The 16,507-nt window shown below is 41.1% G+C and overlaps 1 long non-coding RNA gene across 1 annotated transcript; it reads left to right on the top strand.

The window, feature by feature from the left end:
• Positions 1-314: 314 nt before the first annotated feature.
• Positions 315-16,496, top strand: LOC141733323 (uncharacterized). Its single transcript, XR_012584264.1, has 3 exons — positions 315-428; positions 15,518-15,640; positions 16,404-16,496. It is a non-coding gene; the product is annotated as an uncharacterized LOC141733323 (long non-coding RNA).
• Positions 16,497-16,507: the final 11 nt, after the last annotated feature.

The raw sequence follows: 16,507 nt of genomic DNA, 5'->3' as shown, positions 1-16,507 counted from the left end.
TAAGCAATACAGACGTTATAGCAGATGGAAAGATTCACAGCAGGCTTGGTCAGAGATTCAGTGAGCTTCTAAACACAAATTGTTATGGGATACTTAACTAATGCAAACTGGCATACCTTGTTTCATGCCAATGGATTTATGTTAATCTTCCCTACGTTCAATTTGAGCATAAGATTTAATCATCAATGGTATCAGTAATTATGCCACGTATTAATAAAGTAATATATCTCAGCTTCTAAAGTAACTCCCCTTCATATCCCAGGAAAATAAGCTTTGTAATTCTAGCCTGTTAATATTCTTTCTTATAATTTTTTAGAGAGGGAAAACGAGTGGAAAACCCCTTCCTCTCTGCCAGCAGTGCGTGCCAGGAGGATAAGAAGCGTGTCTGCAGACAGCCCTGTAGTGTTGAGTTTCAGTGTGACTCAGAGGTAAGGATGAAGCTTTGTTCCTATAAGGAAAAGAACACCAATACTGGACGCATCCTACTTTAGAAACTTGTATTTCTAGGAACAGGGTAGTGCCGACTCCGATTTCCCTATTCCCTTTGTCTCCCTTTTCTTGCTTTTTGCCGTAATGCAAGGTATAATCTTGCCCCTTGATATATTATTATTAGAAAATCATTGAAGTGGTAGTCAACAGAAGAACAGGATAAAGACTGGCTTCCAGCTATGCTGAAATGGTCCGTGCCATTTGTCTCATCTTTATTTAAGACCATGTTGAAAAAAAGCAGTCACTAGAGATGAGCTTAGTCACCCAGCAGCTTAGCATTATGTCCCCTTCCGTCTGCTGAAGCTAAAGCTGCTCTCCTGCTGTTTTAGTTAGGTGTGAGTCTCATGATTTCATCTAATGTAAACTTCAGGTAGAAGAATCCCAAGTCCAGGTTCTCCCCTTGAAAACCTCCCCTAGGTTGGCTGACCTAAATCATGAATTATCATGATGAATGACGCAGAAATAATAGTAGTGACATGCTAAAATGGCAGCTGGGCAGTCACATACTACTGCATAAGCAAAGCAAGCAACTCCATGACAATTCATTCCTGTTCATACGTTTCCCTCTGCTACTTACTGTGTAATTAACATGTACTCAGTCTAGGAATGGCATTTCCCCAAGGAAGAGTTTAGGTCTAAGCCTTGTGCTAGGACCTCATTGAGCACCAAGAAGTTACTTGAATGCAACCAGAGTCAGTGAAAGTTCCCCTATGCTGCAAGACACTCGGGCCTTGAAGCCTAGTGGGGTTTGCCTTTTGACTTTATTTTTTTAACTTTTTTAAATCAAAGAACGGTTTCCTCAGCAGAAAGCGTTAACAGGTACGTTTGCGGTTGAGGTGGATGGCAGAATGAAGTCCGTATTGTCTGCGCCTGGTCTTTTTTCTGAAGCATGAAAAGGGCTGTGCCTGTTTGGTTTGAATTTGCACAGAAATTGTGCAGAGCAGTGAAAAGCAAAAGCATTGTTTGTACTTTTTATTGTTTCTACTTCATGGAGGCACAGGTCTGAGAGAGTGGGGAATCGGATACTCCCACAGCTGAAAATGTTACATAGCTCTGATGTGCTGTGCAACATCATTTTTTTTTATACAATATATAAAATGAGATGGTAAGAGCTGATCTATGCATGGTACCCATACTCACAAAACAGGCAGCCGAGAAATGCTATACATAGTAAAGTATGATTAAGCAATTTCCTTTCGCAGTGTTCTGTAACTGTTAATAACTTTGCTTCAAATTCAAAAATCAACATAGTGGCATTCAGTGGCACCATGTTTTTATGGATTCATTGATTTTTATTGATAAGATTGATCAGAGCAGTTGTGAAGGAGAAAGGGGAGAGCTGGAACAGGTCTGTTGTAGCAGTCAATGCTTTGTGCCAGTAGTTAGTGCTATGGGAATGCAGCAAAGCGTGCCTACGGCTGAGCTGTCCCTACAGGTCCTTTTATTGATCTTACCACAGAGAGGTGTCTTGCAAAAACTGAAAAAGAGAAGTATCATTGAAGGCCCTGGGAACTGCATCTGAGAAAAGTCTGGTTAAGGCTTTTGGACTTGCCCTACAATGGTTTCTCTCCTTATAGTTACTTCTTTCTTTAAAACTTCTAGGAGGGGGGGAAACCTTGATGAAAATTCTTTAGAGTTTATTCTCATGTGTGCTAGAATTTCTACATCTGTCTGGGCTGCTTTTAAATTTTGACCCTATGCTGAACACACTTGAAAATTGCTGTTGTATGTCACTAATGCTCTACCTATCGGGGGAATATTTTGAAAGTCACAAGCAGGAGTAACGGGTCCTCTTTTCTTTCCCTTGTCCTGAAGTTAGGAACCCAGATCTTAATGTATACGTCTAAAATTATATCAAAATCTCTGAATGAGTTTAATTGAAATGTGCAAATGAAAATACTCTGTTATACTTAGATTGTCTTGATCCTGCTGCATTTTTCTGGTAGGAATTGGAATGAATCCTACGTTTTAGGAAGATTTTAATCCTTTCTATATTCCAATCATCACATTTAATATGAGACAACACTAACACGAATTGTCAAAGCCCATGCAGAATTTTGTCTGCAAGGACTGAAATACAGTATCTGTAAGACACAGAAAAAATGCTAATAAGTATTAAATTTATGTCTTTTGAACAGCTATTTGCTTTGTTTGTTCCATATATAGCAAGTGCCTGAGCAGCTTTCATTATTTTATTATCGCTTATATCAATTTTGTTTTGCTGTGCACAGTAACATTAATTTTCTCCCTTTGAGTTTGTTCTGTTGCTTGATTACAAGAGCTAGAGGAAACAGCCAGCCACTTCTTTCATCTGAGCTCTATCAATGAGTGCTTAATTAGAAGATTCATTAGCTTTGTTTACTCTTTGGATCAGGACTCCAAACTGGGTCACAAAATCTGATGGCAGATTCCTCCTTGCAGTTTCAAGGGTTAGTTCGTAACTCCCAGAATCAATTAAATTAGATGTTCTGCTTTTGTTTGATTCCAGCAATTAAACATAAACAAAAAGGTTTTCAGACAAAGAAGATAAAACTCCCCTACCTTGCCAGCTGCAGAGCAATGTACATGGTTTGAAAAAGCCCACTCGGCCCATTTTGAAGGAGATCATTTACTCATCTGCAAAGTCTCATTGCTTTGAATAGGTCTCCTGCCAATGTGAGAAGTGGTTAGACTCAAGAGACCGAGGGCCACATCAGGAGCTTGTTGTAAGTTGGCACTGGGCTGTAGGCTTCACTGATCTCCTGCTGCTTAAGGCTACCTGACGGTCTAAGCTTCATCTTCTCCAGTTGTCTCCTTGTGAGTGATCTTACCTGTCTTAAAGCTGTCACCTGAAAAGTGGTATTTTATGATGCCATAAAATACAAAAGAATAATTGAGACGGTTCTCAGCTGAATCAATTTCTGATGAATTGCAACAGAGATTCCTTTTTCCGCCCCTCACATGGTTTGCTGAGTTACAGAACACAATTCTTATTCTGCATTCATCAGTATTAACCCATCGGTCTTAATGGTTGTAACATCCAGTTTACACTGGATTGTGCAAGATTGGAATGAGTCAATTGGACCTTATGGTACATCATAGAGCAACTGATAGGCATATTATGTAGGTATCCCCCAGCAGCAACATGCCGGAGTTGGAAGAAAGTGGTAGAATCAATGTCTGTCTCTTTACCTTACTGACATTTGTAACATCTAGCATCTTTTTTTTCCCCTTCCAGTGGCTTATCTAAGTCACCCCTTATATATTTTATTTTTGTCTTGGAAACCTTTTTCACCACATTAAAATATTCTTCACAATGTGATTGTAATAGTTTTCAGTCTTCAGTGTTTCTGAATTACTGTTCTTAGCTGATTCCTTCTCAAAATAATGTTAAATTGAAGTGAATGCAGTTGTTTCAGCTGACTGAAAGCAGAGTGCTCTGCCTACATATCTAGTATATACCAAGCCTAATGATTCAAATGGAATTTTCACGTGTCTCTAAATGCCCAATTCACATTGAATCCCAAAGGAATTTGGACGTACAACTCCTTTAAACTCCTTTGAAAAATTACAGCTTATTACAATTGTTTTTGCAGAAAAAGCTGAGTTGCATGCCTTGTGTCTGCATGTGTCTTTATCTGTAGGGGTAGCTGAGTATGTATGCCTACAAACCTTCATTTCCCTGTGCCATTATATGCAGGTATTTTCTGCTTGTGGTCTGTACTCATGCATGTTAAGCAATGGACTCAGTTAAAGACTTGAGACGTTCTCATCAGTAGGGTGAACTACCTGAACGTTAAGGTACAAAGACAAGGTGAATCCTAAGTGTTGGTGTGCCCCAAAGAGTTGCTCTGGGAAACCAGCTCTATGATTACTGCAAAGTTTTAAATGCTCAGTGAAAATAATTATGTGTATGTCATTTTGTTTGAGGGGTGTCGGCTGTAGGAAAATGTGTTTGAGCAACTGTAGATGATAATAATAGAAGAAATTTAATATCCTTCATATTTTTCAAGTTGAATATTCATATTGGCAGCAATATCCAGAGGCAAGTAGTGTGACTATTTCTGCTGACCACGTATTGGCTGCGCCAGCTGAAGTTAGTTCTGTTGGTGATAGAGCGGGTAGAAGAGAGGAGACTGCATTTAAAATATTGTTGAGAGCATATGAAAGGCTCATAATGCAGTCAGAGACTCTGTTTCCTTCCAAAAATCTTCCAGTATGGATGACAATAAAGATAAAATGTGGGTCAAAAGAGTACTTATTTGTGGACTGCATGCACAATTAAAAGGCAGAGAGATCTTGTATCTGTGGTCTGCAGGGAACGTAAGCATAGTCTGAATTCCTGATTACCAGGATATGTTCTTCCTTTGATCGCAGAATCTGGATAAACGATTGCAGAATACTTTCCCTATAACTCAATTATTCTTTAAACCTTTGAGAGATCTTTCTCCTTGCTGCATATGCAGCAGTAAAATTTATGTGGGGTGTACCCAAAGCCACCTCTACCTTTTAGTATGTGCATAATCTTCCCCCTACGCACATGTGCAAGCATTTCTTAGCAAGATACAAGCATCCCATTATTTAATAGGCTGGCATGTACTGCTGACCATAAAACACAGAAGGAAAGTGAGCAATAAAACTGTCTGACTGTTGTACTGCAGTGTGTTGACTGGGTAAGTTTCACAGCAGCGAGCTGAAGTTGCTCAGCTCTGCAGTATATGAATAAAAATTACTAAACTTCTGCAGCCAGTGCACCTAATTTCCTACATCGGATCTTCTTGCATGCATCAGATTCTGGGCATTACATTTGGTTATTAAGGATGATAGTCGAGGATTTATGCATATGTGAGAGAGAATATGAAATGCAGCCCATTACTCCGGCTTTACGCTAATGTAACTTAATTGAAACATTTGCAGAGGTCTGCAGGGGTTTAATCTCTGGCACTACTCCTCCTAGAGAGAAAATGGCTTTGCACCACTCTTAAGGCATAGATTAAATTATACAGCCTGATTGAGAGGCTCTCATGGCATGTGTTAGCTGTGAAAATTCAGGTGTTTTCTCTGTACTACTACTAAGGGCAGATAAAAAGTTGCCATTTTGTCTTTTTATTTGTGCCATTTTTTGAGGGAAATAGAAATGTTTCACTTCCATTAAAACTGCAGTTGGATTTTTTTCTTTTTTTTTTTTTTTGGTCTTTTTTGAGTGTGGGGGAGTGAAAAGGGAATTGCTCAAAACTTGAATCCTGAAACTTTGAGTCATGGGCCAATCTTGTGGTTTTTCATTGCTGAATAATAAGAAGATTTAATTTTTCAGGGTTTGGAGTTTTGACAAGCTCCAGCTTTTGTCTTATGTTACTACATCTGCACAGCTATAATGTCGCCTTCTATGATTATGAAGCCTAAAATATAGTTAGTCCCATAGTGTGGGAGAATCAGCTCAGCCTGGGAACAGTCTCTGTTTTGCTGTCAGTAGCAAGAGCATGATGCGTGTTTCAGGGAGCCCTGAGCAGGTACTAAGCAATGCCTTTGGGCATTCTGTGATCCTGACGACAGAAGGCAAGGCTTGGTTAGATCAGGATCTAGCATACTCACTCGTTTAAATTTTCTGCTGTGCTGATGCTAAGCTCTGGGCCCTTGCTGTGACTAGTGTCTAAAAACGTCAATGGTGAGCCTAATTTAGCTGTTCCAGACATTTTGTTTTTATCTCCTATGCATTTGCAAAATGTTTACATGAATAAATCTTTACTGATACTTTTCAGTTGGCTTAATCATCATAATCATATTTTTCTTGTATGTTAAATGAACATTCATTAAGTCTTTTCACAATTTTACCCTCTGTCTAATTCTGTTCCCAGGGTATGTTCCCTCTATACTTAATTGATGCCAATAGGAGTTTGGAGCCTATGTTTTTCTGGAGATCTGGACCTTAAGGACTTTCAGTTTTCGTATTTTCAGCACTTGCATTGTCACTATCTTAGACCCTTTAAAAGCCCTCAGGTTAGTAAACTTGCAGCATGAATTTGGCTTTTGTATGAGAAGTGTATTCTTGAAATAACAACTTCAGAAGCACTTAGCCTCTGTAACTAGCCAGTCTCAGTCTGTTTATTTGGCGTTGCCAAAAGCTACTCAGTCATTTGTTTTGTTTTAGTTACTCTAAAATCTCAAAGGGGTGTTGCAGATGGTTGTAAGCGTTACCTTCTAAGTGACTGTCTGCTTCCTCTCTGACAGCAGAAATGGTGATGTGCACTTACACTGGCCCCAGTAATTAACCAGGAGGGGTGGGGGAGATTATTTGGTTTACCTAACTGGTCCATTGCGATTGGAATGAAGTTCCTGCAGCATCTGAGAAGCGCAGCTTCTAAGCCTCCACAGTAAAAAAATAAAGAGATAAATCTTCAATGGTCTGCTGATTCACAAACATGGCCATCAGAACTGACTAGAAATAGTATTAACTTTGCTTTTCAAGGAGAATAACCTGGTCATTTATTATGAGGTAGGGTAAAGCACTTGAGATGATGCTGTAGAGAATAGCTCTGAGTAGACAGGGGATTAGGAAAGATGAGGTAGGCAGATATATCCTTTTATCTCTCATTTTTCTGCTTCTGTTGATGGAATCCATAAGAGGATGTTTGTGAACTATAATAAGCATATTTCAAATACTGAAGCCAAACATGAAAGGTCATGTTTCACTGTTCAATACAGCAGCGTGCAGTACAGAATAACAGAGCTGGGCAGCAGCGTAAAAACTATTTGCAGTGAAGAGTTTTATGGGTGGATTCTTACAGCCTCCTGGTTTGTGCCTGGCTGCAGATGGGATGACCTTTGGGAAAGTTGAGAGCTCTGTAACCTACAGGATGTCAGTATAATGGTTATATGTCCTTTAACAATCCTCTTTTTCTGGTATTTGGGTATCGAAATGATAAAATGCATGTGAACAAGAAATGACCAGAAGACGAGAGATTGTAGCAAAGGTTTCTCAAGTATGCAATTCACTAAACCATCAAACAAGGAGATTTTTGTGCCAGTTTGAGTTGCTATGCTTGCATCAGTTCATGTGTTATAAATCCAACCAAGATTATCTCTTCCAGTTCTGTGCTTGAACTGGAATTCCTGGAAATTTTCAATTGGGAAAGGATAAAACCACAGCATAAAGCACTGTTAACCTCTTTGTGCTACTGCACCTTGTCCTTGTGCTTCGCGTAATCTTGAGCAAGTCAGGCGCTACTCCTGAAATGCATTTGCAGCTCCTTTACTCTGGAAAGCAACAGTTTAGAGGCTGAGTCTTCAATGCCTCAGATTTCCAGATGTTTTTCCTTCCCAGCTTTTGCTTGCCTAATTACATTGCAAGTGTGTAAGAGCAGGCTCTCTCTCTCTGAATTTATCTGCATACAGTATCTAGCAGACTGATTGGGCTCTACAATGTGTGGCAATATTAATAAAAATAAAGCATAGAAGTAGCACTTCTTGATCAGTTAAGACAGTGGCTTGTCATCATAAGGAGGAATGTGCTTTAAAAGATTTCAGTGAAGATATTTGTACAAGCTGTAAGATGTACTTGTGCTTTTGAAGTAATGGGAAAAAGTTTTCAAGATGACTTTTTATGATTTCAGGAAGATACCTAGTTTGTTTGTTATATCTATTGCACGTTCAACATGGAAAGCAGTTTCATTAATTCTTTTTGCTTTGTTTTTTTTTTTACTTCAAGAGTGGCTACATGCAACTTGTTTTTCATCTTATTCTTTTGAGTGTGTACATGAAGATAGCAAGGAGCAAATTGTTACTTTATCCACAACATCTAGGGACACGTGTAACTTTCTGGAAGGCTGGGATCCTCCTTCTGTTGCGTTTATTCAAGTGGTTTGTGAGCATGGCAGTGATTTTGTTTCCACTAATCTGAGCAAAGGAGAAGTTGCATAACCTGGGTTGCTCCTGTAACTAATACGATCTTTAAATCTGGTAAAGTCTGAAGGTTGGGTTAACACCAGTAAGTCTAGAGATCAGATGTTCAGAGAACTGATTAGTTATCGTGAGTCGGCAGATTTTGGTGAAGAAGGAGAAGCATTCTGTCAGCTTGCAGCCCTGGAAACAGCTGCGCCTGCAGCACAGCACAGCCAGTAGGAAGGAAATGCCTTTATTAGTAGGCACAGCACAGTCAGAGAGAGGTGAAGGTCCATTTTTGGGCTGTCTCCTCAAGATGCATATATGTGGGATGGCGGAGGGGGAGAAAGGGAGGAGTTATTTCTTATAGTAATGCAGCCTGATGAGTAAGACAGGAGGCAGCCTACTGAGTTCAATGGCCCTGGAGGTTTGATGCTGCTGTGTTCAGAGGGGGAAAAAAAACCCCAACGCATTGCAGATTTCATTTAGGCTCGCCAAGACTGTACAACTGCATCTAGGGCTTGCCTTGAGGGGCAGAGTTACTATCCATATAATCTGACCTAGATCAGTCCTTCCGGAGGCTTGCCATGCCTCAGAGCAGCCTGCAGTGGACTGAGAAATGCTGGGCACAGTGGGAAAGGCAAAGGCTGCAGGAAGGGTTAATTCTGGATTTGCAGTTCCCTGGGGGAAGACTGCAGTAGTTTGGTGCTCTGTATATTCCTCCAGCGCCTCCTGCTGGGAATTTTCCCCGTGGAGCTGCAATTTAGGGGGACAAAGGAGGGCAGAAAGGGAGCAGAAACTTTTTTTCTGGCCGTTTTCAGGGAAGGAGGTGGAATCTGCCTGCATGAGGTCTCATAAGTGCCCGGGATTAGCGTATCAGGGATAGCAAAAGGGGCAGGTGCAGCCCAAGGGAAAAACTAATCAAAGTTTCTCTGCGTGTCCTTAGGGAGGGATGGGACATGGTAAAGGGGGATTTGACCTTTCACAAATGGAAAAGGAGGGAGCAAACTCTCTTGCGTCAGTCCTTGGCGGTGTCCTTTGCCTGTCATTGCAGGGATGTGATAGTAGGACCCTGCACTGCCTTCCCTGTAGTGGGAATTTATGGATTGACAGAGGCTTGCTATAAGCGGAGAGGGGAAGAAAGAGGGAGAAGGGATTGTTTGACTAGCTGCTGTCAAGTGGAGCTTAGAGAAAGCATTACTCAATCTGCCTCTTCCCTCCTCCCACTGGGAAGCTGCTGCTTCTGCAGCAGGTCCAGTTTCTGGCAAAAGTTCAACACTGCACCAACTTTCAAAGAGAGAGGAGAAGGGAGGGAGAGAGGAGGAGAGTCCCGCATAGAGGAGGAGCTACTATGTCCCAGGCTCCCTTTGGCCAGAAGCCTAACTGCTGCAAGCAAGAAAAGAATCGGAAAGAGCAAGCCTCCCCTTTCCCATTCAGCAGCAATGCCTGCTTTGCCCCAGCTTTCATATAGTTAAGAAGTTTTCAGTGGCCTTATCACCTCTAGACCTCACCCCAAGAGCTAGTGTTTGTGGCTTATATTACACAAAACTCTCCCCAAAGTAGTCAAAAATGATGCAACAGACTAAGTATTCATGGGATCAGAAGAATTTTTGCCCAGGGAAGGTGGTTTTTTTCCCCTAAGTGTTCTGGGAGAAGGGGTCGGGTAAATTTTGGTGAGGGGGAGGGAGAAGAACACTCAAGAGGAAGGTGTCAAGGTAGGATGGGAACAGATAGGAAATCAAGGCAAACCTAGCAGAACATGAGCAAATAGCTGAGGAGTAAACACGAGTGGGCTTTGTACCCGCTGTAGGTCTCGTCTCTCTCGCTTCCTCAGAGCCTTTGCCAAGCACTAACTTAGAAAGCAGTGTTTGTGGACATCAAGGGCTTCTCCCCACCAAGTCCAGATTGCAGGAACTGGGCCCATTTCTGCAGTGGGAGTGGGAAGAGTCCAACTTCCCACTCTGGTCAGCGTGATGGCATCAAGATCTCTCCCTGCCCTTGCACGTTGAGCAACTCACGTGCACCTTTGTATGTACGTCCTGTTGGAGCACAGCTTCGATTGTGTGGGTCTGCACGTGCAGTACTATTTGGCCCCTTTTTTTTCCCTTTTCTGTCCTATGACAGTTACTCAAGTCAGTGGTATATAGCTATGTGAGAATTAGATGGGGTGCAGGAGAGGAAGAGGAATCAGCTGCTCTTCTGCACCGAGTGAGTGGGAGGTGAATATGGCAGAGTGGGAGTTAATAGCATTTCTGCAGCTCCGAGGGAGTGTAGTGATGGCTCTGGGTTGCAGTGGGGAGGTTGGAGTATGGCAGCTTTGCTGATGCTCTCCCTGGAGCCAAGCCCCAGGGAATGGGCTGCATGGATGCTCTGGGAAGGCAGTGGCTATGGAGGGAGCTGTGTTTCTTGCCGTTATTTGCAGGGAGATTTTTGGGCAGAAGGAGACCAGCTCTCCGTGGGAAGGGGGCTGGCATGGCTGCAGTCTCTCTCCTGCAGCTATTGCTGATGGGGAAGGGCAGGCCTTGTGCTCGCAGCGGGGAAGGGCGGTGGCTGCTGACATGCTCCCTTTTTGCCGCAGAAGGATGCTGAGTCACTCCTGCAGCGCCTGCTCCTCCTTTTGAACTTCCAGCCTTTCCTAGTCTCCCGCAGTGAAAGTGATGAAGGCAGCTCAGACTCCTCTTTTCCTCTAGCCAGACTTTTTTCTCTCTTTTCTCTCTCTTGTGCTCTCATTTTTTTCCCCTTTCTGGGTCCCAACCAACAGAAGGCATTGCTTTAAAATTAAAATTTATCACTGTAGCTACATAAGGTGATGCTGAATATATTTCTCCTTTGGTAATGGATCTTCCTGTTCCTCTAGAGAGCAGCAATTATATTTGATGAATACAGTGAATGCTGCAGCAATTTTCTTCTTTAAAGGAGCCCTCCTGGGCATTGAATCAGCAATGATTATCCATCGGGCAGACGTTTCTTGGAAGAAGGGCTAGGGCGGGGGAAACGTGATTTTTTTTTTTTTGTGTGTGTTTTGCTGGAATAGGCAGCAATAAAGCACTCTGTACTGCTACTTTCCACTGCCTGCTGTACAAGCTATTCCTTTACCCTCTTTTTCCTCAGGGATTGCTGCAGAACATCTCAGTAAAACTCTCAAAAATTGCCCAGCGTGCAGCTTTTGCGGGGATGCTCTGCAGGAAAATAGGAAGGTGAAAGATGAATCTCAGTGCAGGACTGTGCTTGTTTCACAGAGGCAGGGGCTTGGGGAGAAACGGGTGCTGACTGAATACTGGCATAGAAAAAAACCCTGGCATAGAAAAAACCCCTTCCATCAACATTTCACTGTTTGTCCTTTCCAAACATAAGTGGCAGCTAACAGCTGCAGTACCAGGTAGGAATTTATTAAGTGAAGGGTCCCGGTCTCCTAAAAACTAAAGTACTTGTTTGAGCGAGCTTTCTTGTCAGTGGATGATGATTCGTTGCTTCATGTCTTACAGCTCTATGTTATTATTCCTATGATCTTATTTCCTTCATATTACTACAAAGAGATGTTAGCACTGAATTTTTGTTAAGATTAGCTCATACTTCCTATTTTAAAATCCCGTTTCTATTTGTTCAGAACTTTAATATTAGAAACAAAAAACAAACCCTAACTTATCCTTTAGAAGCTCTTTTGTCTTCCCATATTTTAAAGCAGGGTCTTGAAATTTAATAAAGGTGGGCATTATTGCAGTCAAATCTTGTTCGTTATGGTACGTTATGATGAAATCTTTTAATTAAGTGATCATGCACAGTTTTTTCTAGAATACTTGTAGATTTATACTGTAAATTAAACTTTACATTATTAATATACTTTTTTATCCTCTTCCTGTAGTGTTCAACCCCATGTACTGTTTACAGCATGCAATACAAATTCTGCAGTGAATACCTTTAGTTTTTATGTTGGTTTTTTTTTCTCCATGGTGATTACACTGTAATTAATACTAAAATGCATTAAATGGTGAAATATATGCAAGAAGAAACATTTTACCATTTAACAAACCATTGCAAGCCAGTTCCTCCTCCTTCACGTTTTAGGACGAAGCAAGGCCAATTGTGGCCAGCCCAACAATAAATCTGTCTCATTGGCTCTTCCTGGCCTGAAATCTAACTATAGGCTTAAAAATAGCTGTGAGACAGCAGGGTACATTAGCTACACACAAAAAAATCTTTATCATTAGTCCCTGCAGCTTCTACCTCTAGCATTTATTTTAGTCCAGTGGCCACTGCTAGCCACAAATCTAAATCCAGGCAGCTGTCCTTGGCACAGACCTGCTCTAAATCTCATCGAGTCCTAATCCTAACTTGTTTCAGAACATGACTTTCAGGGGGAATTTACTAGAAGGATAAAAAGTGGAAAACTTGTTTCTGAGCTCTGAAATCCTGGCTTCTCATGAGCTGCTGGTCAGACACAGGAAAAACCTTCTCTTTTTTCTCAGCCTGTGTTCCAGAATCTGCTCACATACTTATTGTTTCCTTTGTCAAATCTGTTTTTAGCTCAGCCGTTCCTAGCTCGACGTCTTTAGGGGATGCAGATGTTACATAATGAGTAAGTTATTTTTCTTGTAGAAAGACAAGAGGGTTAGAGTGGAGCCTCGGAATTAGGAAATCTTTTTTGTCAAGTCCTGCAATTTTCATAAAGCTATTTATATAGACAGAAGTATCTATCTGCCTGCAACAACAGTTACATCAGGCTTCAAGATTTCATTGGAATAGCTTTAAGGGGATTACTCAAGTTAAAAAGGAGTGTGTGTAGGAAGACTGCCGGTCTTCCCTTCCCTGTGTGTCTCTGTCTTCCTCCCACACTTATCATCAAAGTCTCTGAGCCTAGTAAACTGCTTTAGAACATTTGGAACTGATGCCCGTGAATCTTCTCCGGTAGCTAATGGGCAGATCGTTCCTAATGCACTTTGTGTAGCTATAAAAGGAGTATTAAAGACCAGGCTCTTGAAATATAATAGTTTATCAAAGAAATAGAATTAAAGGATGAAGCAAAACAAAAGCGGAGAGGAAGCATCAAGGTTTTTCCAGCGACTTAATTTCACTGTGCGTTTCTGTATGTTTGATTGACTAATAATAGAGTAAAACATTGTCTTATTCTGGAGCTTTAATCTACAGATCTCAAGATGCATCACAAATACTAATCAGTAAGCTTCAAAGGAGATTTGGATTGTCCTAGCTAAATAATAGTTAAAGAACGTTTAAGCAGTACTGGCAATGTTTTCTGAAGGTGGTCCTATTGCATTTGCTTGTTTTAAAGACGACAGTCACTTAATGGCTTCTCGTGAGTTGCTACAAAATGACACCACTGCGAAGTGAAACCAAAACGGGGATGTTTTTGTTATTGTCTTATGTTAATACATTTGATTACTGATTCCGGTTAAGGATCTGATCAGTGTCTTTCTGAATGGAAAATACTAGCTGTGTCTTTCCTGCAGTCTGTCAACATTGGAATGATTATGTGCAAAATGAAAACTCTTATTTCTTCAGGCTAGTACACCAGATATGTAAACCCATCCTATTAAAGGAGTAATTTACTTAACAAGGCACAAAATTGGCTTGCCATCCCATGAATAATTGGAATAAATATCTGCCATCTGAGCCCTTGCTGCAGCCACTAATACAGATTGAGATTTGCAAGGTTTGGCCGGACTGTGTGCTAAAAGCGCTCCCGTGTACAGACTTAACTGCCTTCTGGGCCGGGGAATTACAGATGGGCCCCATCAAAATCCCTCAACATGCCCAGTGCGCTTGTATGGCAGAACAGGCAGACGTGAAGAGGGGGTGAGCAGGAGGTAGAACAGGCCATGTTTATTCTAACCTCTATCAGCCCAACTTAGAAAAAGCTTTATATTCTGTTGGGGTCTGAGGATTCTGTGTGTAACCGCTTTTGTTGTGGAACAGTATATATATGATCAACTATGTGGGGGGATATATTTACTCTTTAACATCCTGATCTTCACACTTTATGGGATCAGAGGTCTGGAAAATGGGACAAGAATGTAGAAATGATAACTTTTCATTACATGAATCTTTAATTTCAATAATAAAAAGGTAGCTCTGTTTTCCATAAATCATAAATCCATTACTATGGTCAGGAAGGAAAGAGAATATGAAATTTACCTGAGGTATGGCTTGCTCCCACCCTGGCGCTTTATCAGGATAATATTGCTTCACTTAATATCATAAAATGTTTAGCACATGGACCTAAGTAATATTTACCCCAGGTCTGGATTTCTTCTGGGTTACTTTACACTGTGAAACACTTATCTTCCTGTCTTGCACCACTGCAACCCACACACCGGAGACCCACTCTCTAGGAACTGTATTTAAAAATGATTCACCACATGTGTTTGGGTCTGACAGGTTTAATTACAATGCTCCATCTGTATGAGATAATACAGAAGAGCAATTGAGAAGAGTCAGAGACGTGCTAGGATTCACACTGGATCCCAGATGTTTTGTGTGTGACAGCACGATACAGGTTATCAATCGCGGAGTTAATAAATGGGCATCAGGAGGCACATGGTGATTGAATGTAATTACTTCATTAGAAAAGAAGGAAACATGAATTAACAGTACAAAATTAGGGGGGGTCTGTATATCAGCATGTTAAAGAACATTCATTTATTAACACCTAAGGGTGTCTATCTGTTATGAATATGATGTTGTCTGTTATTACCTGCTGCCTTGCTCGGGGCTAATATTTGAATCTGTGAGCTTGAGAGCCAAAGGTGTCAATATAAGTAGTTCAAGGTAATGAACTTGGTCCCAAGGTGGGTGTTACCGAAGATTTCTTTCTGTTGATCAGGCTCTCACTGAACAACAGTTTTACAAGTTTGAGTAGTGAGATCAAATCTTCACCCGTCCTCCTCAGAAAATCCAATCACGAATAGTTATTTAGGAATAGCAGTAGTATTATATAGGGAAGCTTTCTAGACAGTAGCACCCCCCTACAGGGACATAAGAATTTCTTCTCGACCTCATGACCCAGACATGAGGGGAGTCTGGCAGACACTTGTAAATTAGTTCTCACAAAGGCTGGGCATTCGTTTGGTACCCTGGCTAAATCTTTCCATTTATTATTGTCATAGCAATAAATAAATACAAAGGCAGAGACTCAGCATGATTGTTTTTTTTACAGACAGGTTGTCTTCCAGTTCTTCAAATGTTGCCTTCCATGATGAGATCATTCCAACCTCAGTGTTTTCAGGATGTGGCACTTAGAAGTCACATCGCTGGACTAATCCTGCATCTAAGAAGATAGGTAAGTGCTGCAGCTTTGCTGCTTTTCCTGGTAACATACTGTGAATTACTTATGCCAATTCTTCCTTGTCCTGGAGGCTTTGATGAAGGGAAGAAAATGCATGAGTATGCAGCTTCACTTATAGACTACAGTAAAATGGTTTATGAAACAGACGCGTCAGCACGTAGTAGAGTTGGTTACAAGTTGTAAGGATATGCTGACCACCTACATGGATGCCATGTATTAGTTGAAATTGTAGCAAGAGGAAATTTGCTGGATCCTGTCATAGAGAATCTGTTATTACCTGGGTATAACCAGTATATTTTTCTATCTCCTATATCTCTGTGAATCTGGTGTTACATTAGCAGTATAGCTTGGAAAAGCTGTCATGCACGTCCTGGTTTAGAGAGATATGTAAGCATGCGCCTGACTTGAGAAAATAATGTAAAACTGTTAATGAATACTTTCCATCAGAGCCTGAACCAGCTGGCTCCCAGCTGGTATTCTGTAGCGTCTGAACTTCACAAATAGCACACGTATCCTCTGTCCACATGTGTCTGTAATGGCACATCATCCTGTTTAGGAGTTGGGAATGGCACACATATTTACGGACTTTCAAAGAGAGCTAGTCACATAACACACTTTTATGCATTCCTGTGAGTCCCACAATGCACCTTCTAGCGATTTTGTACTCCCAAAGGTCTTCGTAGTAATGGCTGTAAGTGATTTTCTGAGATGTCCATGGGAAAGCAGGAACCTGACTTTGGTTACTTTGTTACCCCAGAAATACCCTGTTCTTACGATATATAACTAATGGTTCTAATAAAAAATGAGAGAAGACAAATGACTGCGTAGCTGCATTTGTCACAGGGAGAAGGTAAGTGCATT

This window comes from Larus michahellis, chromosome 20 (genome assembly GCF_964199755.1).
Source record: "Larus michahellis chromosome 20, bLarMic1.1, whole genome shotgun sequence".
NCBI lineage: Eukaryota > Metazoa > Chordata > Aves > Charadriiformes > Laridae > Larus > Larus michahellis.
Note: the sequence above shows the minus strand (reverse complement) of the source record. Positions and strands in the feature narration are given on the sequence as shown.